Here is a 23,471-nt window from a genome sequence, read left to right on the forward strand (position 1 = left end):
ACGGTGAGGACCACAACCACCAAAGGTCAATTTTTCTACCACTGTTCAACAATGGCATGTAATTACAATTCTTGATATAATCGTTCACAGCAGGGCGCTCCAGCGCCCACCAAGAGTCACTTTGAGGGCTTACAATGTTGTGGCAAAACTAACACCTTGTTCCACCATTTCTGCAGAGCATATAGGGCAGGCCCCTACTTTCAAACATCCAACTTACAAACATCTCCTACTTGCAAATGCAAGGAGACAACAGCAAGTGAGATGAAAAAAGATGGACGACAAAACAAATTATACAGGGGTGATAACCCTTCCCTATGTTTTCCAAAAAGCTTAAAAATAGTTTTTTGGACTGGAGCTACACTTTAAAAATGTATCAGTTGAAAATTACAAACAGATTCAACTTAACACAACAAACCTACACAGTCCCTGTCTTGTTTGCACCGCCTGTATACTGCTGTTCTGAGTATATAGGGCCTGGGGGCCACACGCATTTCCTTTTTTTAATATGGGTACAGTGTTCCCCTTAATATGCGTACAAGACCCAAATAGGCTGGTAATGGGCAGGGAGGGCTACCCATGCCATTTTTCTCAATGATTTTCAACCATATTGCAGGAACCAGATATAACATTAAAACCGCAAGCAGTTTTAAATGGTGTTATTTCCGTTTAATGTCATTTTGTGCAGGGACTGTTCTAAACACGGGAAAGACGTTTCACTTCACAGGCATACTACAGACACCCCCCAGGCAGGATATTTAAAAGAATATTTCACTTTTTTTTTTCACTTTAATCGTCATTAAAATCAGTGCTCCCGCCAAAACGGCAGTTTTTAAAACTTTTTTTTGCATTGACCCATGTCCCCTGAGGCAGGAGTCAGGTCCCCAAACCCTTTTTAGGACAGTATCTTGCATATTAGCCGTTAAAATTAGCACTTTTCATTTCAAACGTTCGAGTCCCATAGACTTCAATGGGGTTCTAACGTTCGTTCGAACTTGGGGTCCGTTCGAAAGTTCTGGTGCGAACCGAACCGGGGGGTGTTCGGCTCATCCCTAGCAGGGACATTTCTAAAAGACAATGTCAAATTAACAAGCGACACCAACCTCCTAAAGGTTAGTAAAAAGTACAAGATAATAATGTTATAGTGATAACTTGACACCAAAAAAATAAAATGATATAAGGAGATCATTAGAAAATTATTTTTCAATAATCCAAAAAAAAAGGAGATCTTGATGAAATAAATAAGAGGACTATAAAAAAAAATAATTGTAAACATTGTTATGGAGATCGGGCTTTTAAAAAATACAATATATTATACATGAGATCAGGAGAAATAATCAAGAAATAAGTTTGTGAGAATTTTGTGCGAATATCAGCTGCAAAACAACTTCATTCTTTGAGCACTATAAAGAAGAAAAGAATGCGCTGCATTAAAAGATCACAGAATTTTCTGCGTGAGGAATGTGCTAGCTCCATTACGAACGCTAGTTTTACCACACCGAGCACTTCTGTCTTGTACTTGCTTCAGAGCATGCATTGTTTTTGGTATTTCGGAACAGCATTCAGACAAGTGGTTTGCCTGATAGGGATTGGTTCCGTCGGAAATATCTAGAACATGTTCTATTTCTAGGTCTGTCAGAATTTTACGAAAAAAGTAAGATGAGGCATACACACAATCGGAATATACGATGGAAAGCTCCCGTCTGTTTGACATTCCGCTCGTGTGTAGGGGGGCATAAAGGAGTTTTGAACACCTCTTTAAGGTGTTGGAGGCACAACAAAATATAAAATGTGTTTACTAGGCATATTTATCAGAAAAGCTTGTTATGTAAGTGTAGGCTTGGAGTGGTGACAGGGTCTTTCTAAAGAAGTATTAAACCCTCATTTTTTTTAAGCTTAACACATTTAGCATAATAAAATGAACATTCCACAGTAAACTAGGTGTTACAATTCAGTTTACAAACTTGCACTTGCAGTTTACAACAATACTGCTGGCTTTTGCTTCCCTGAACTTCCAGACTTCACAGGAAAGAGTAAGTGGACAGTGGAGTCTGTTATCTTTGAGAAGGAAGGGAGGAGGGGGGGGGGGGGGGGCGGGGGTGGGGATCAGGGGAGTGCCTGCCATCTTAGGCTATAGGATTTTGAGTTTCTATTGATACATACAGTGTAGGGAGACACCATTCTAGTCCCTGCATGCAGGGGTGGCTGCAGAGGATGTGGCAAGAGAAAGGAGCCACCCTGAAACAAGAAACCTGATGCCGCAGTCATAGCATAGCTTAATCTGAACTATGGGCAAGGATTACAAGATATAGAAGCTGCATATTTAATGATTAAACCAGCTACTTAAAGTGCTATAAAAAACTGAGGATTTAGGCTAGGTTTCCACTACTGCAACCCCAGAGTCATGTGATTTACAGTGTGATTTTGCAATACAATTTTTGATGCAATTTCATGCGACTTTACAAATGGCTTTCATGCAACTTTGATGTTATGCGATTTGGTCATTGTGACATAATTCCTTTTCCTGCTTAGTCATTTCCCCTTCCTCTTTCCTTGTCAGGTGTTGTATAGTGCTTAGCAAACATGTTGGCTATGCAATAAGTTGGGCCAGCTGTCATTATAGCTGCTGTAGCTGCATTGATAAATGAAGAAGAGGATAACCGGAGGAGGTCAATGTAGCTAATAGCCTTATATTTTCTCTTTACAGTTTGGATGGCTTTGCTCTCTAGCCACCTTGAGCGACAAAACACCAGTTTCCGAAGGAGTATTCCGGCCGTTGAAAGACGCATCATAACGGTGATGTAACTTTTCATACCTACTTTTTCTTCTTCATAGCTCATGTGTGGCACTTGGAGATCCACATCATTATCTGGCCCTTTTTATACAAAGTGACATGACAAATACTAGCATGTAAATGTGGGTGTGATTGTGTTTACCATGTTGTCCCTGTACATCCCCAGTGTCTTTCTCCTGCTCCTCTTCTTCCTTCACTTCCTCAGGCACCTTTTTCCAAGTTAGTTTTTATTTCTAATATAGAAGTAGCTTATTGTTAATATGCATCATTATAATAAACTGTATTTACCATTTTAGGCAACTGGACATTCCTTTGCAAGTTTGCATTTTGAATTGTTGGTTGGCAAAACTACTGCCAGCAATATTATACATGATACCTTTAGAAAAATCTGAATGTTCTTAGGGATTTGGTCATGAAGAAGACCACTACTGAAGTTTTGTGCAAGTTTTTTTGAGACCATTTTCTCTGGCTATTTTTGTTTGTTTGGTTATATGTCTGTTATGTGTAATTGCATTCAGATGCTGAATAAACACCAAAAAAAAAAGATTACAATTGTTGGTATGTTTTTGGTTCAGTAGTCCCGCAACCTGAACTAGTGGATGGTCCAGGGTAATCCACTGATGTTCCTGGGTAATATTGCCTTTCCTGAAAAGGCAGAACCTGACTGGGTGAAGGTGGCATAAGTTGGTCCGTGGTTGGGGGGGGGCAAGGGTGGGGGTAGTGAGAGCAGGCCTAGCACTTCCCCTTGTAGATCTTTGCAAAGGTATAGAGACTTTGCTAGCCTCTAGTTCAGTCTCCTCCTCATTAATTGAGTTTGTTGTTGACCTTCTTTCATCTACAAACAGTTCCTGAACAACAGTGTCTCGGAATTGTTCTTCCTTCTCCTCCTCCTCTTCAGCCTCCTCTTCCGGTGGCAAACCTTGTGTGCTGTCTTCCCAGCTTGCTTGGATTCTGAAATACGAATAACAAATTGTTAAACCAAGCATTACAATTTTATATGTCAAATACCTTGAAATATGCCTAATTCTGATAACTTACTCTCGCATTTCCAACACCAGTTTTAAAAATTCCAGATCCCCGGCATTGGGCATATGGGGCTAATCTTTTAGTGCTGGAACCACTTCTTCCTTTTAATGTGCATAGGTAGCGGTTGTAACAGTCTTTGAGTTTGTAACGAGTGCAATGCAAAACATAAAGACAATACCAAGTTCAAAAACCGCAAGCTACTGTATATTATTAATGACACCTGCAGAATAATCTGTGATGTGCTGAAGGATGGGGTCAGGGTCATCTTTAATATTGTTTGGACCCTGAGCAAATTTTATTTGGGGCCCCCCACACACAGAGACAGAGCTAGTTTCTTTCCTGCAGCCACAGTGTTGACAGGGGATTCCCTCCTGCAAAATCATTGTGATCTCCCAGCAGGAGAAGTATTCCCCACCAAGAGAACACAGTGCACAGTATTACCACACACCCATTGGTTGCTAGTGGTTACTGCACATTATTACCACACACTCATTGGTTGTAGATATTACTGCACATTATTACCACACATTCATTGGTCGCTAGAGGTTACTGCACAGTGCACATTATTACTATTCATCAATTGCCAGCAACCCATGTCCTCCTCTGTAAGCTGCTTTGATCCTGCCCACCGCTATAGGTGTGCAGGCTGCAAAGTGGTAAGCAGCATATATCAATCACGTACATTTTACTGTCCGTTCTGTAGCTGATAGAGTCCCAGTTTTCATAATATATGCAAGCCACTTCCAACCATGCTCTCTCTTTCTTTACATGAGCTTTTTAAAATGGAGCTCTAAAGGTCATATATTGCTGGACGTTCTCTGCCAAATGATTTCTTAATGGTCATGAATGTGTCGCTTGTTCTTTCTAGGCCTGGGCATGCTTCCTGCTGTCTTCCACACTCACGTACATATAGGAAGTTATGTCTTTGGGAGGAGCAGAGATCATGTGATTTTGCAAACTTCTGTCAAAGTCGCAAAAAAAGTTGCAGTAAAATACATGTACATATGACTTCATTGCGGCTTAATTACTTTCTATAAAGAGCAAGTCACTTCGAAGTCGGAACAAAGTAGTGCGAAAAACTTTTTCGGAGTCGCTGCAAATTGAGTCACACCAATTAGAATGGGGACCATTGAAATACAATTTTGACATGTCATGCGACTTCACATGTGTCAAGTCAGCTCGTAGTAGTGGAAACAGAGCCTTAAGAGCTAAGTTTACATGTCAGGAGTGGAGAGGAACAGTAAGGGTCTATTTATCAAGCAATGCATTTGACATCTGCCAAACATTAACTGCAGGTGAATTTTCCTGGTAAATGTGTTTTTAAATGACAGTGACTGATTTACCATCAGCATTTTTTTGGGGTGAAAGTCACAATCACTGCTTTATAACTGGATTTAAAGCAGCACTAAATCCAAAAACAAAAATGTAATATATTGCAGCTTAGTTATTCTTAGATACTGATGCATTGGTTTTATTTTTAGTCTTTCCTTATTTTCATCTGTTGATCCTGACAATAAGTCTATTAAAATAAGTTTTCAACTGTTAGCATCTTAATTGAACAATCAGATTTGGGTAAAGGTGCTAGGGTTGGTCTGGAGTAGGTTTAACCCACATCCCAGAAATTTCTGTATATATGGAATATATTCCTCTTGGGGACTTTTAAGGGAAAGACAACTACTGAATTTTATGCTGCGTTATTCAATATTTATTGGAAAAGTAAAAAAATTAAATGTGTAGGTAAACAGATAAAAAGTGTACAGATAAAAAAAAAAAATAGGATGCAAAAAACATGAGCACAGATCACGGATAAGGATCAGTATCAGATATATATATATATATATATATATATATATATATAGATAGATATATATATATATATATATATATATATATATATATATATATATATATATATATATATATATATATATACTGTATATATATAGATAGATAGATAGATATATCTATATATATATATATATATATATAGATATATATATAGATAGATAGATAGATATATCTATATATATCTATATATATCTATATATATATATAGATATATATATCGAATCTCCTGTGATGTATCTTACAGTCATAATAATGCATCCAAACTTTAAAAACCAAAAACATGAGCACAGATCACAGATACAGGTATATATAAACTGATGAGTTTCGAGTACTGACTCTTCTTCAGGGAATAATGATCAGCATATATATATATATATATATATATATATATATATATATATATATATATATATATTGTGGCAGCACGCAGGTAAAATCACCTGGTTGTATCCAGGATGGGAAATATGTGTGTCCTAGATTCAGGCTTTATGCAGACTTTTACAATTAGAGGGGAAGAGTTAATGAGCCCAGCTGTAGTAAGTGGGCTCATTAAGACCTCTACAAAAAACCCCAGCATTTATAGGGAGATTCTCCATCCTGGAACCAGTTTTGTGTTGTATAGACTGGGGAGTGTGTCACCTGTACTGTGCGGTGAGTTAACGCCTGTGTGGCAAAACCTTTACAACAAAGGCAGGGACTGGTACAGCACAAGGCTGTACCCAGTTGTTAGACAGGGAGTCTATGTGTGTAGTTAGAGGTCAAGCTGACCAGGATTTATTTTCTTGTTTTATTTTGTTTGGCTGTTATATGTATCACTGCATGGAGCATAAATAAACCGGATCTTTTGTTTTTTGAACCTACACCGCTGTCTGCTGTGCCTGACTTTGTGTTGTGAACCCATCCAGGGGGTCACACACACCCGCTGCCGAGCTAACCCCCCACAGTTGGTGGAGAATTTTGGCAGTTTTTTTTTTGTTAAGGCCAGCATGGAGGAGATACTGAGACAGCTGGCTCTAGCAAATGCAAACCAGCAGCAAGCAAATGCAAATCAGCAGCAAACAAATGCAGGTTTACAAAAGAGCCTTGCAGCTCAACAACAGAGCCTTGCAGCCCAGCAGCAGATAAATGCAACTTTGCAGCAGAGTTTGGAAAATCAGCAGAAGGCTCACCAGCAGAGTTTGGAAGCTCAGCAACAAGCCCAGCAGCGATCTGAAGCCCGCTTCATAGACCTGTTGCAGAAGCAAGAGCAGAATTTTCAACAGAAAATAGAGACATTAATACAGCAACGTCCGCAGACCAATGAAGCAAGTGGTTACAATAATACCGCATCCTTTGGTGTGAGCCGTTTACTGACAAAAATGACTGGAGAGGATGATCCGGAGGTGTTTTTGACCACATTTGAAAGGACTGCTGAAAGGGAAAAGTGGCCTAAGGAGCAATGGGCTGGACTGGTGGCCCCTCTGTTAACTGGGGAATCGCAGAAAGCTTATTATGACCTAGAGCCTGACCAAGCAAAAGACTATGTGGTGCTAAAAGCAGAAATATTGGCACGGCTGGGTGTCACCCTGGCCGTCCGGACTCAGCGTGTGCATAACTGGACTTTTCAGGTTGGAAAACCTCCCAGGTCTCAAATGTATGATCTCATTCACCTGAGCAGGAAGTGGCTGCAGCCAGAGACTTTGACTGCACCAAACATTGTGGAACGTGTGGTTATGGATCGTTTCCTGAGAGCTCTTCCTACTGCCATCCAAAAATGGGTAAGCCATGGAGACCCAGAAAATGCAGATAAACTTGTGGATCTGGTTGAGAGGTACTTGGCTACAGAGAACCTGACAACCTCTTCCAGGGACTCACGGACTTTCCCCCCTAAGACCAGATCATCCCCAGTGGTGGGTAAGATGACTCCAAGGGGTGAGGGTGGAGAGAGTGAGAGGGTGGGAGTTCTACCTAAGGTCTGGCGGGAGCAGCCCAGGAAGCCCATGCTGCAAGAGGCAGCGAAAAAGATTATTTGCTACCGCTGCCGGCAAGAGGGACATATTGCAGCCAATTGCCCAGTTGTGGATGAGCCTATGCAATGTGACTTTATAAGGTTGAGACGTCAGTCGCTGTTTGCGACAGTTGCATGCACTGCCATTCGGAGACCTGAGAAACATTTATGTAAAATGTGTATTAATGGTAGACATGTTGATGTGTTGCTAGATTCAGGTAGCCTGGTAACATTGATAAAAGCTGAATTAGTTACAGAGGTCTCTGGGAAGAACAAGGTGGCTGTTATTTGTGTGCATGGGGACACCCGAGAGTATCCTGTAACTTCAGTGTTTTTTGAGACCCCCAAAGGTAACCTCTCTCATCAGGTGGGGTTAGTGTCTCACTTACCACATGATGCTATTGTGGGAAGGGATTTTCCAAAATTCTGGGAACTCTGGGATTGTCCTGAGCCCCCCACTGGTGCCCCTATAGACCAGGAAGATGACCAGAATTCCTCTGGGAGTGGTGAGGACTCTCCTGAATTTCCCTTGTCGGTATTGGCGGGGGAAACTCGAGAAACTGGGGAGGAGCCAACATCCTCAGTTGAAAACATGCCGTCTGTGGAGTTTTCGGATCTTGAGGTTCACAGGGAAAATTTTGCCACAGAACAGTTAAAAGACCCCACCCTAATAAAGGCACGGGAAAATGTGGTGAAAATAGATGGCGAGTTAGTGAACCCAGATAAGACTTGCACTTACCCGTACTTCACTGTGGAAAGGGACCTGCTATATCGAGTGGCTCAAATGGCAGAAGAAACCATTGAGCAACTTGTAGTGCCCAAACCTTACAGGAAGTTGGTGTTAGAATTGGCTCATGGACACATTCTGGAAGGTCATCTGGGGACAGAGAAAACCAGAGAGAGGGTATTGCAGAGATTCTATTGGCCTGGGGTCATGAAGGAAATAGAAATGTATTGTTCCTCCTGCCCTGTGTGTCAGAAGTCGGCACCTATGCCACATTTCCGTAACCCGCTGGTACCCCTTCCTATCATTGAGGTCCCCTTTGAAAGGATCGCAATGGATTTGGTAGGTCCGATAATGAAGTCCGCTAGGGGGCATCAGTACATTTTGGTTATATTGGACTATGCCACCCGTTATCCGGAAGCAATTCCTCTTCGAAATACCTCGGCCAAAACCATAGCCAAAGAGCTATCTCTTGTTTTTAGCCGCGTGGGTATTTGTAAGGAACTGCTTACGGACCAAGGTACACCCTTTATGTCCCGGGTTATGAAAGAATTATGCAAGTTGTACAAAGTGAAGCAATTGCGTACATCTGTGTATCACCCCCAAACAGATGGGTTGGTTGAAAGATTCAACAAAACCCTAAAACAAATGTTAAAGAAGGTGGTGGATAGAGATGGAAAGAATTGGGATTGTCTAATACCCTATCTGATGTTTGCCATTAGGGAGGTACCCCAATCCTCTACGGGTTTCTCACCCTTCGAGTTGCTCTATGGGAGACACCCAAGAGGGCTGTTGGATATCGCCAAGGAAACTTGGGAAAATGAGAGTTCTCCTCACAGGAGTGTGATTGAGCATGTCGCCCTGATGCAAGATAGAATTGCACAGGTAATGCCAATTGTAAAGGAACATTTAACCCAAGCGCAGTTAGCACAGCAGAGAGTGTACAGCCATGGGGCCAAGACACGTACCTTTTCCCCGGGGGATAGGGTCTTGGTGCTAGTCCCTACGGTTGAAAGCAAATTTCTGGCCAAATGGCAAGGTCCATACGAAGTAATTGAAAAAATTAGTGAGGTGAACTACAGGGTTAGACAGCCAGGAAGGCGAAAGCCAGAGCAGATCTATCACGTCAATCTGCTGAAAGCCTGGAGGGATAGGGAATCCCTAGTTGTGGAGACTTTGTCACAAGCACAGCCTGATTGCTTAGTTCCTGAGGTTGGAATAGCAGACACCTTATCGAAACCCCAACAACAGGAGGTTAAAGAGTTTGTACTTCGTAACAAAGAGATTTTCTCTGATCTGCCGGGACAAACATCTGGCATAGAGCATGACATTATCACCCCGCCAGGAGAAAGGGTAAAACTAAAACCTTATAGAATACTAGAGGCCCGACGGGAGGCAATACGTGGGGAGGTTCAAAGGATGCTGGAATTGGGTGTGATAGAGGAGTCCCAGAGTGACTGGTCCAGTCCTATCGTACTAGTGCCCAAACCTGATGGGAGCTGGCGGTTTTGTAACGATTTTCGACAATTAAATAAAGTTACAAAATTTGACACCTACCCCATGCCGCGTATAGATGAGTTGATTGACCGGCTGGGAACAGCCCGATATATGACAACTCTTGAACTCACCAAAGGGTATTGGCAAATTCCCCTGGCCGAGTCGGCCAAGGAGAAGACTGTGTTTGTAACCCCAGATGGGGCATTCCAATATAAGAGAATGCCGTTTGGGTTACAGAATGCACCGGCAACATTCCAGCGGAAAATGGATAAGATTCTAAGGCCCCATCAGAAATATGCTACAGCTTACCTGGATGATGTGATTATCCATAGCACAGACTGGGTCTCACATTTGCCAAAAGTACAAGCAGTCCTAGACTCTATCCGGGAAGCTGGGTTTACGGCCAATCCAAAGAAGTGTACCATTGGACAGGAGGAGGCCAAATATCTTGGGTACACTATTGGGAGGGGGTTGATAAAACCCCAAGTCAATAAAGTCGAGGCCATACAGAGTTGGCCACGTCCCAACAGCAAGAAACAGGTACGAGCCTTTCTTGGAATCGCTGGCTATTATCGACGATTCATTCCCCATTTTGCTTCTCAGGCTGTGCCCCTCACCAACCTGACAAAAGGGAAAGAGTCGGTCATGGTTAAATGGTCCCCAGAGGCTGAAGAAGCATTTCAGTCCTTAAAAACAGCCTTATGTAGCCAGCCAGTGTTGTACTCACCAGACTTCTCTAAGGACTTCGTGGTACAAACTGATGCATCAGACGTTGGGTTAGGAGCAGTGTTATCCCAGGTCTGGAACGGGGAAGAGCACCCAGTCATTTACCTCAGCAGGAAGTTGAAGTCCCATGAGGTAAATTACTCCACGATTGAGAAGGAATGTTTAGCAGTGAAGTGGGCTCTAGATTCCCTTCGGTACTATCTGCTAGGTAGGCACTTTGACCTGGTGACTGATCACGCTCCTTTAAAGTGGATGGCTCAAAACAAGGAGACCAATAGAAGGGTAAATAGGTGGTTCCTGGCCCTACAGGAATTTAACTTTACAGTTAAGCATCGCCCTGGTGTTAAAATGGGGAATGTGGATGCTTTGTCTAGGATACATGCGTGTCTGGCTGCTTGTGTTACAACCCCAAGGTTGAAACAAGAGGGGGGGGTATGTGGCAGCACGCAGGTAAAATCACCTGGTTGTATCCAGGATGGGAAATATGTGTGTCCTAGATTCAGGCTTTATGCAGACTTTTACAATTAGAGGGGAAGAGTTAATGAGCCCAGCTGTAGTAAGTGGGCTCATTAAGACCTCTACAAAAAACCCCAGCATGCATAGGGAGATGCTCCATCCTGGAACCAGTTTTGTGTTGTATAGACTGGGGAGTGTGTCACCTGTACTGTGCGGTGAGTTAACGCCTGTGTGGCAAAACCTTTACAACAAAGGCAGGGACTGGTACAGCACAAGGCTGTACCCAGTTGTTAGACAGGGAGTCTATGTGTGTAGTTAGAGGTCAAGCTGACCAGGATTTATTTTCTTGTTTTATTTTGTTTGGCTGTTATATGTATCACTGCATGGAGCATAAATAAACCGGATCTTTTGTTTTTTGAACCTACACCGCTGTCTGCTGTGCCTGACTTTGTGTTGTGAACCCATCCAGGGGGTCACACACACCCGCTGCCGAGCTAACCCCCCACAATATATATATATATGTATATATATATATATATATATATATATATATATATATATATATATATATATATATATATATATATATATATATATATATATCTATATATATATATATATATATCGAATCTCCTGCGATGTATCTTACAGTCATAATAATGCATCCAAACTTTAAAAACAAGGATCCTTGATGCACCTGCACCTGATGGACATATCATCTCTGCTGGATTGCTGCTCCATCTACTCTTGACCTTTGAATACAAATGCCAGATGTCAGAGGGGTTTTCAACATCAATATTGGGCATCCTATGCCCTTTGGCTGAGATGGTTGTTTCCATGCTGACATCTCCTCTTACTCCAGTCAGACCCATGTATCAGGCACTTCCTGGTTTTCTGACAACCCCCCCCCCCCCCTGCAGCTTCTTGCCTCCCCATGACATATCAGCAAGGTGGACAATTCATGTCACCTTGACCGTACTCCGTACTCTGCATCATTTTTGATTATACTTCTTGTTAAACGTCAGCCTTCCACGTTCTGCTTTGTGGTTGCCCCTCAGAACTCTGGGGGATCCCTGGGACACCCTCTGCTGGGGGCCTCTTGCAGAGGGGGGTGGACGGGCTTCAACTTCAGCTTCAGGCCAGGTTCATGAGTGCTGAGCAGTGATTCTCCCTACCTTCGTGCTTACCGCACCAAGGATCCTTTTTTTAAAGTTTGGATGTATTATGATGACTATAAGATACATCACGGGGGCGTGACCGGAAGTGGAGACGGACGGATGTGCCTTGGCTGAGCTCCGCAGAGACCTCTCAGCATCTATAGCCATCCGTGCCCGCCGGGCGTTTTTTCGCCCTTCCAGGCTATCCATCCATTCCAGGGACCATCCGAGCTCCGGACGGAGCTGCTATTTTCGGCCGATCCATCGCCGAAACGGACCCCGGGGCTGCGAGCGGCGAGACAGGCCGGTCTCCGCCGCCATCTTGCGGCCTACTCCGTGCCTCGAGACCTCCGGACGGCGGTTCTCGAGGCGTATCCAGTGTCGGATCCCACGGCGCATCTCCCTACTGGACCCACCGGACCCCCTCGCCTGAGACAGGAGGCGGATGAGCGCCCGCCGGAGGCCCGGAGAGGATCCAGAGCTGCGCCCTGAGAGGTGAGACCCGGCGGCCATCTTGGTACACCCGAGGCCTAAAGCAGTCCTCCTGCAAACCCCTTTTGGCAGCTGCTCCACAGATTCCTGCAGGGAGAACATTGCCCCCACTCTCAGTTCAGCCTGTCCCCCACTGGATCACTGCCCACTTGGTTCTGGTGCCTCTCTGAGTCCTGCACACAGGCCCTAGGCCCCACCAGCGGCCATCTTGGTGCACCCAGTCCCTCCACCCACCCTCCTGAGGCCTACATCTCTCTCAGCCGCATCCTGGTTTATGCCTAGACTCTCCTCATACTCCAGTGATATAGTGTTACCTGGGCTCCAACCCCCCCACTACCCTCTAATCTGCAACGTCCTATTCTGGGGTCACACCCCGGGTCCCTTTACTTGACAGACATGTGATCACTCTCTACGAGCCCTAGCCGCCTTTCAATGTTCCCCTACAGCTCACAGTCGCTACCTTTACATGGGGAGCTCCACGTGTAACTGAATGTATGCCTAGTCCCAACGCCTCATGGTGAAATACGGTCCGAAACACCTCCCTCAATCTCTGTCTCCTGAACTGCGGCCCTCACAGACTTTAGATCGCTTCCTAAGCAGGCCGGCCTCCCCTGTTCCAACTCCGGGTTCTTCCACATACGCACAAGTGGCTTCCCAACTGTCCGTACAAGATAAGCCGAGCCCTTTGTAAAAGGGCCACTTTGACACGATGTCCGCCCCTGTTACAGTTGAAGTACTCGACGATAAACTGCGAGTTCTCCTGCAAGACTTGACCAGTAATGTTTCAAAGGAAATGGGCAAACTCGCCCATGAACTGCGGGGGGAGCTGGCCCAGATTGGGGAACGGACTGACGTCCTGGAAACCAAATTTGACGATTTATTGCAATATGTACACGTCTTGGAGGAGGATAATGCCATTTTGAAGCAGTCTGTCTCACAGCTCCAGTCCCAACAGGAGGACTTGGAGAACAGGGAACGCCGCCAAAACCTACGCATCAGAGGAGTCCCCGAGACCGTTAGTGAGGGGGAGATTAAACCTTACCTTCTCAGCCTCTTCAATGTTGTCGCCCCTAAAATCCCGGACATTGATTGGAGATTGGATAGGGCCCACAGGTCTTTAGCCCCAAAGCCCCCAGCCGGGGCCAACCCTAGAGACATCATTGTACGCTTCCACTACTACGACAGCAAAGAAGCTCTGACTGTGGCCACCCGTAACAAGTCTCGTCTGGAATTTAAAGGGGCCAAGATACAAATTTTCAGTGACCTATCCCCCATTACCTTGGCTAAACGTCGCAGCTTCCGCCCTGTGACTGCCCATCTGCAGAATCACCAGTTTCCGTATCGCTGGGGTTTCCCCTTTCGCCTTTCGGCTACTAAAGATGGGATTCAATACTCCATGAGGGACCTTCAGGAAAGTGAAGCTTTCATACGCAGTCTGGGTTTGCCACCACTGCCTGACGAAGACCCTGTCCCGCTTCCAACGACACCCAGACCCACAGCCATCCCGACACGGACCCCAGCTCCTCAGAGATCGCAGAAATCCTTCTCTACTCCCCAGCGGAACTTGCATCCCAGACTACCTCCTTGAAGAGAACATTTAAGTGCTGTGTTTGGTTTATCTTGGCTTCGGCCCCTATTTCGCCATGTTTGTGTTTTTTTTTTTTTTTTCCCTCTTGACAGGGGGTATTCGCACCCCTATTTACGGGTTGTGACTTTTCTTTTTGTTTTTGTTGATTGGGACTATGGTATATTGTTCACGCTGCCTATAGCTTTTTTCTGGAAGGTGGCAGGGTCCCTCTAGATGAGCAGGTACCCCTGATGTGCCTCCTTTTGTTCCGCGGCTGCGGCTGCGGACTCCTGGGTGGTTTTTACCCCCCAGGCCTTTTTGCTATTACTTATAGTTTACTTTTTTACTTTTTAGGCCTTTTTTTTGGCCTTTTTTTCATTTCTTGCCCATTTTGGCTGTTGTCTTTTTCAATCTCTAGATGCATTATTGTTGTTATTATATGTTTCTACCCGCTTTTCATTCCTAGGATACACCACGGCTCCCAGTATTTCCTTGGTTTACTCAGGTATATTTGTTTATTGTATGTTGGTTATGGGTACTTTAAGCTTCAACTACTTGGTGCACAATGGCTTTAAGGGTACTTACATACAATGTTAAAGGCTTGAACTCTATTCATAAGCGATGGTTGGCTCTGAAGGAGTTCAAGTCCTCCAACGCAGACGTGGTCCTAGTCCAGGAGACTCACTTCCGCCCAGGAGGCTCTCTTAAATTTGCTGCTAAACATTTTCCGGTTTCTTTTATGGCTTCCGATCCCTCTGGTAAAGCAGGGGTCGCGATACTGATTAAAAAAACCTGCCCGTTGCGGGTGAAGTCCTCATTCCTTGACCCACATGGTAGATACATTCTCCTGGACTGCGACTACTTATCCCGCTCACTTACTATAGTTAATATTTACGCCCCAAATTCGGGCCAGGTTCAGTTCCTCTCTGGGGTCTTGGATGCTCTGGGCTCCTATGCCCAGCCATTCATGATCATTGGCGGGGACTTTAATATGACCATGTCCGCTAAGAGGGACAGACAAACCCTTTTCCCAGGTAACCCCTCTTCCAAAACTAAACGTCAATCCACTGCGTTTCGCAAGCTTATTAGATCCCATCACCTGCTAGATATTTGGAGGATTAAACACCCCACACACCGCCAATTTTCTTTTTATTCCCCCCCACATAAAATGTACTCTAGATTGGATTATATTTTTGTAACGGCACCTCTACTGACGTCGGCAGTAGCCTCAGAGTTGAATCCCATGACGTGGTCGGATCATGCCTCAGGCCAGCTCGACCTTACCCTCTCCTCCTCTACACCCAGGACCTGTCATTGGAGACTTAATGACTTCCTTCTCCGGGATCCGGTCACTAAGGCTCATTTATCTCAAAGTTTAACTGACTTTTTTCGATTTAACGTGGGATCTGTGCGGGACGTATCCACCCTTTGGGAGGCGCACAAGGCCTTCTTTAGAGGAGAATGTATCTCAGCCGGCTCCCGCCTTAAGCGGGACTCGGCAGCGCAGAGACTAGATATTCTTTCTCAGTTGCAAAAAGCTGAAGCTCTGCTCCTGTCCTCCCCTTCGGTGTCTCGTCTCCGCGCAGTGACCTCCCTACGCGAACGGTTAAAATCATTAGATTTGCATAGATGCTCCAAAGCCCTACTCTGGGCAAAACAGAAATTTTATGAGTTCGCTAACAAGCCTCATAGGATGTTGGTGAATAAGCTCAAACCCCGCCCATTCCACTCCTATCCCGATCTTCTTATTCAGTCGGATGGCACACCAACCTATTGCCCCTTAACAATGTCTAAAGTTTTTGGTGCTTTTTATAAGAAACTATATAACTGCCTACCCTCCGATCCCAACCACGCTTTCTCCCAAGATAGCTTTAATGACTTCTGCACCTCTTTGAAACTACCAGTGTTATCCTCTTCCCAGGTGGATACCCTGAAAGTTGCCGTCACGCCAGAGGAATTGGCTGCGGTAGTGAAAGCTCTCCCATCCCATAAATCCCCAGGCCCAGACGGACTTCCCTATATCTATTATAAATCTTTCCTTCCGACTCTGAGCCCTCATTTGCTAAATCTTTTTTCCTCTTTACAGAAAGGTAGAGTGCCTCATTCCCAATTCCTACATGCGCACATAACGGTTATCCCGAAGCCGGGTAAATCCCCTACCCTACCGGACAATTACAGACCCATAGCCTTACTTAACTCCGATTATAAGATCTTCACCAAAATTTTAGCTAATAGACTTTCCTCGATGATTCCCGCCCTGGTCCATAATGACCAGGTGGGATTTGTCCTGGGTAGACGTGCCGGTGATAACACTAGACGCACCATCGATCTCATAGACCTGCTCGACAAGACATCCCGCCCTGCCATTATTTTGAGTTTAGACGCACAAAAAGCCTTTGATAGGCTGGGATGGCCGTACATGTTTGCCACGCTCCAGCGTTTTGGTTTTTCTGGTTCTTTCCTGTCAGCCCTGCAGGCCTTGTACTCACTTCCCACGTCCCAGGTCCAATTGGCATCTTATAGATCCCCACTCTTTACACATAGTAACGGCACTAGACAGGGATGTCCCCTATCCCCCCTGTTGTTTATATTATGCCTTGAGCCCTTGGCCGCAGCTATAAGGGAAGACTCAGATATAAGCGGGATTTCTCTCAAACTGAAGGAATATAAGTTGTCCCTTTTTGCAGATGACATCCTCCTCACCTTGACGAAACCTCAAATTTCCCTCCCCAAACTTCATACACTCCTGGATACATTCAGTAAACTCTCGGGGTATAGGGTTAACACGACTAAAACTGAAGCGCTCCCCATTCACATTCCTCCTCCACTTCTGGCTTCTTTAAAGAATGACTTCCCCTACCATTGGTGCCCGGTCTCCCTTAAATACCTTGGCATTAATTTGACCGCTACATATAATTCCTTATACGAAGCTAACTTTGTCTCTCTGATAGCGGAAACACATAGTCTGCTCAGAAGCTGGTCAACTTGCCCTCTGTCCCTCCTGGGTAGGATTAATGTATTAAAAATGGCCATACTCCCTAAATTTTTGTATCTCTTTGAAACGTTACCAATTGCTATTTCCATGCCTCAGCTTCGGAATATTCAACGGGCCTTCACTAAATTTATATGGGGAAATAAAATGCACAGAATCGCCCAGACCGTGGTCTTTGCTCCGCGGTCTCATGGGGGGTTGGGAGCTCCTGATATAGTGAACTACTTTTATGCGACTCACCTTCTGCCGGCTATCTCCTGGTCGTCCTATTTCGCTACCAGTAGATGGTCGGAACTTGAAATGAGTGTCATTGGTCCTGTTCACCCTTGCTCCATGCTGTGGTCAGATCTGCCCTCCTCTATGGCTCAGCTTAGACGCATACTCCTTGGGCCGATGTTATTTACTCTATCCATATGGAAAAAATGTCATGGGAGGTACTCTCTCTCTTCTCCATGCTCACCTATGTTAAATGTCGTTTTCAATCCAGACATACCTGATAGTCTCTCCTTGAAGAATATGTACCCCTGGTTCAGTTCGGGTATCTTCCAACTTCGCCACCTAGTAAACCCGATATCTCGTAAATTTCTATCCTTTTTAGAACTTCAGAATAAGTATGATATCCCGAACCAACTCCTATTTTCATACCTCCAATTTAAACACTATTTTCATTCCAGATCCCCTGACCTGGCTCTGGTCAATCCTACCACCTTTGAAACTTTATGTTCCCAGGGTCCTTGCCAGAAGGGCCTCATATCCGTCATATACAGCATTCTTCACAATTCTACTGCTCCCACCGCGGAGGCTCACCTCTATATGAGGAAATGGGCCACTATTTTACAGACTCCCTTAACCCTCTCTCAATGGCAAGACATCTGGTTGTCTACCTCCAAGGTTTCTAGGTGCGTGGAGCAGAGAGAGACAGCCTACAAGGTACTGATGTTTTGGTACAAAACTCCTGAAATGCTACACAAATATGAACCCTCTATATCTAAGATGTGCTGGAGGTGCCTACGACATGAGGGCACTCATTATCACATTTTTTGGAGTTGCCCCTTAATTGTACCTTTTTGGTCTATGGTCCAATCCCTACTCCATACCGTGTTGGGGATCACCATCCCTTTAGACCCGAGGCATTACTTGCTGGGCCTGCCTGTTGCGACGCTTTCAAAAAGCGCTAAGAAGCTGACAGCATATGTCCTCCTAGCTGCCAAGAGAGTGATACCTGCTCTTTGGTTGTCCTCCTCCCCCCCAACCCACTCTCAGTTGATTTCCGCTATTGCAAACATACGTAGAATGGAACATATGACTGCTTTGGTACAAGACTCTCTACCTAAATTTTCTAAAATATGGGACAGATGGGACAACTCTACATCGAATCCTGAGGCAACACCCCGATGTATAGACATGAGCTTCCAGGAAATTTTTCCCATGGCTCACTCCCGAGATCCTACCCCTGCGTTACCTCTATAAAATACGGTATTTGGTTTAACTATGCATCTTTATATGCGAATCCGTGGTGTATCCTGTTCCTTCCCCTTTAATGTGATATTTTAAGTTGCCGACATTTGATATCCCGCCTGCGGCGGTACTTGCTGTTACAGTTGCAATGTTAATTTTGATTGTATGTATCGGAAGCATATATACTTTGTTCTGTGAAAGAAATCTTTTTCTCAATAAATATACATTTATAAAAAAAAAAAAGATACATCACAGGAGAGATTTTATATATATATATATATATATATATATATATATATATATATATATATACACATATACACACATACTGATCCATACCCTGAAGAAGAGTCAAACTCGAAACACGTTGGAATATATACCTGTATCTGTGATCTGTACTCATGTTTTTTGCATCCTATATCTTTTTAGATGTACACTTTTTGTCCTCGCACACACATGTAGGTTGTTTACCTACCCATTTCATTTTTTACTTTTCCAAAAAATATTGAATAATGCAGCAGAACATTCAGTAGTTGTTTTTTCTCTTAAAAGTCCCCAAGAGGAATATATTCCATATATATATCTTAATTAAACAAAGGCCTCTTGCATCTGAATTTTTTTTTTTTTTTTTTTGTTTGTTTTTTTTTGTTTACAAACGATTTTTATTTGGTACATAGAGAGAGTACAGAGAGTAAGCATAGGTATAACATAATAAGTGCAATGTATATCAAGATAAACATAGAAAATCACCATAGATACAAAATTTGTACAAGATGCAGTGCATATATATTTCAATAGTTTGTGTTTTAATCTGAATTATTTGAACCTTCTACTGGTAATGTTAATCAACTCAAAACAAAGTGTGCATGCCCGCAAACCAAAAACCTAGGGACAACGCCTAAGGCTGGATTCACACTGTAACCCGTTGGCTGCTGATTGCACAGGAGCGCTGTGCGCCCCTGTTTCTCATTTCAGGGATGAATCATGCCCAATTCTATACCTGAATTCAGCCCTGAAATGGAGCCAAAGACGCACAGTGCGCTCCGCAGCCGCAATGGAGATATGTGAACTGGCTCCGTAGGGAGACAGTCACATTCTCCTGCTATGCGAATTGGATGCGGGGAAACCCACATCTAATTTGCATAGGTGTGAACCCGACCTAATGATTAGGACTTTATTAGATTGATTTGTTCTCAATAAAAGATTTTTCTTTTGCATCAATAGAAAGAAATACAAAGTATTATCCAAGATAACATTTGAGTCCTATTATGGCATTCATAAGAGGCCTATTAGAAGTTACATGATAAATATACAGTATGAGAACATCTAAGACTGGGATCACCTGTGGAATGGTGTAGCACACCTTGTGGGTATTAAAGGAAAACATAAAGGCGTTCTCTACGCTGGAGATCCCCGGGGACCACATCCCCCACCAGACACCCCTAAAGGGAACACACTGTGTCCGGCAAGGAACCCCCGACCCGGCCCCCCAGCGGAGCCCCTCCTAAGAGAGGTCTACCCCTCATAGGGGGAGTGGTCGACAGCTTCTGTGGAAAGAAGGCCTGTAGATATTTTGTACCAAAACCTGAACTTTTAACTGGAGTATTGTGCGTTTGAGGGTTCGCTCCAGTTTGGTGCCAGAGGAAACCAGTCCTAGGGCGCACTATGAGGACTCATTTTTAATATAATAAAACCATCTTGGATAATATTAAAGGACGGAAAGCAAGAAACTCCCTAAAACGAACCACCAAAAACAAAGGATCAAAGAAAAAAGGGAAGAAAAGGAAAGGGCTGGGAAAAGAAAGAAAGAGAAGGGAAAGGAGAAGAAAGAGAGAGTAGGTAAGGTGTCCTTCTATCCAATGCATGGCTCTAAAGCCAGAGTGGCTACTTGTTACTGATGCCAGGAATCAGTGAAATGCCAAGGTACTGAGCCCAGGGAGTCCATATTGCTGTAAACTGCTTGTTTGTGTCTAACAAGGAACTCACCAGTTTTTATTGTGCCATCATCCATGAAACCATCCTCTTCATGGATGATAGCGAGACTCTGGGGGTTTTCCTTGCCTTGGCAATGGTTAATTTAGCACCTGTCAAAATAAAAAGTATTAATCTGCAAATAAGTTTAGGAATGCCTTGTGTAAGGCCATTAAGTAATGCTATTGCTGGAGTCTGAGCGAGAGTACATCCTGTTACCTTATGGATAAAATGGAAGACCTTGTTCCAGTAACCTCTAATCCTAGGGCATTCCCACCAAATGTGGAACATGGTACCTAGTCCTTGGCATCCTCTGAAACAGAGGAGATAAGGAGGGATACATAAGAGCTAATCTGGTAGGAACTAGGTACCATCTCGTCAAGAGTTTGATATTGGCCTCTATGAGAGAGGCGTTGTAGATGCCTTTGAGGGATCTAGAGTAGGAGTCATAACAATCCTCAACATCCCAGGAGATCTGGAGATCCCTTTCTCAGACCATCATGTATGGCAATTTGTGTGGATTAGTGGCAAGTGACTCGTAGATTATGGAGATTCCTCCCCTCTTCTCCATGATTTGACCACACCAGGATTCATATTGTGAACCCTGGGGGATTAGGTTTGTTTGACCATAGGGAATGAATGAATCTGGAGATTTGGTGGAACCTAAATTTCTCAGTGGTAGGGAGACCATGCTCCTTCACAAAATGCTTAAGACGTAAAGTACCTGTATTAGAGAAAAAGTGTCTGATGCGGTATACCCCCTTATCGAGCCACCATTTGAAGGCTCTCATGTCCATGCAAAGTTGAAATAGGGGGTTGTGAAATAAGTGAGCTAACGGTTGGAACTGAGAGACCAGAGAGGGAAGCCTCTTTAGTGAGTCCCACAGGGAAAATGAGTGTGATAAAGTTGGTGCTAAAATAGGAGGTCTACTTTTACATCATAGCAAAAAGTCCAGAGTAAACTTAGGCACCGCCTGTCATTCAATGGCTATCCAGTCAGGTTTCTCTACCTTGAGATAGATGGTGGACAATTGTGCTGAACGTGCAGCTTGGTAGTACCATAGAAAGTTTGGAACTCCCAGTCCCCCTTGAGAGGAGTGATTGAACAGAGTACGATGGGAAAGAGGAGGTCCTTTCTTGTTCCAAATAAATTTAGTGACTTTGCCCTGAAACACCTTAAGATGTTCCCTCCTAATATGGATAGGGAGGGAGCAGAAAAGATATAATAGTCTGGGTAGAAGGGTCATCTTGACTGAGTTAATTTTACCTATCCACGCAATGTCATAAGATTCCCAGCTCCTGAGATCCGCCTCCAATTTCCGATACATTGGGGGTAATTTGCTTGATAGAGATTTTCAATTTTTGGAGTGATATTAAGCCCCAAGTATTTAATAGAGGAATCACTCCATTCAAATTGGTATGTGTTCTTAATGATAGAAACCAGCGAGCTAGGAAGAGACATATCGAGAGCTTGAGATTTAGACATGTTTACATGTAGGCCTGAGACAACTGAAAACTTATTCAGTAACTTACAGATCACAGAGAGAGAGGAGGTTGGGGAGGTGACAAAAAGCATTAGGTTATCAGCAAAAAGGGCACATTTATGCTTTGTTTGACCACATTGTACCCGTTTGATGTCCAGATGACCGCAAATTGCGATAGCCATAACGGGCAGCCCTGACGAGTACCCCTAGCAATCATTATTGGTTCAGAATAAAGTCCCTGGAGTCTAACCCTGGCCTCCGGCTTTGAGTAAAGAGCCTTAATAAAGTTTGGTCCAAAACCCCATTGTTTTAACACTGCAAAAAGGTATGGCCAGGAGACTGAATCGAAGGCCTTTTGAAGGTCCAACTATAGTAACATGCCCTCTTGTTTGTGCTCACCCATCCAATTTGATTGTAAAACCGATATAAGGTCAACCGTCCTTCTAACTTGGTCTGGGCCTTGTCTGCCAGGGATAAAACTGACCCGTGGATATAAAGGCCTATAAATGACGCCAGACGATTTGACGATATAGGCAATGTTGAGTTGACTGCCGATGGAGGTACCTTTTATCATTGAATTAAAAAATCTAGTGAGGTATGGGGTCAAGGTAACTGAGAATTTTTTGTAATAAGGGGTAGAGAATCCATCGGGCCCCAGTGCCATTTTCCCTTTTAAGGTTTTGATCATCTCTGCTACCTCGGAAACCAAGACGCGATCCTCCATCTCTGCTCTGTGGTCTTCAGGGAGTCCTGGTAGTTTCAGCTCTCTGAGAAATTCCTCTACTCAGTTAATATTAGAATGTTTATCTGCTTTGTAAAGCTCTTTGTAAAAGTCCTGAAAATCTTATAGATCCCCACTCTTTACACATAGTAACGGCACTAGACAGGGATGTCCCCTATCCCCCCTCTTGTTTATATTATGCCTTGAGCCCTTGGCCGCAGCTATAAGGGAAGACTCAGATATAAGCGGGATTTCTCTCAAACTGAAGGAATATAAGTTGTCCCTTTTTGCAGATGACATCCTCCTCACCTTGACGAAACCTCAAATTTCCCTCCCCAAACTTCATACACTCCTGGATACATTCAGTAAACTCTCGGGGTATAGGGTTAACACGACTAAAACTGAAGCGCTCCCCATTCACATTCCTCCTCCACTTCTGGCTTCTTTAAAGAATGACTTCCCCTACCATTGGTGCCCGGTCTCCCTTAAATACCTTGGCATTAATTTGACCGCTACATATAATTCCTTATACGAAGCTAACTTTGTCTCTCTGATAGCGGAAACACATAGTCTG

The sequence above is a fragment of the Lithobates pipiens genome, unplaced genomic scaffold (genome assembly GCF_037356315.1).
Source record: "Lithobates pipiens isolate NorthernLeopardFrog02 unplaced genomic scaffold, aLitPip1_a1.2 Scaffold_18, whole genome shotgun sequence".
NCBI lineage: Eukaryota > Metazoa > Chordata > Amphibia > Anura > Ranidae > Lithobates > Lithobates pipiens.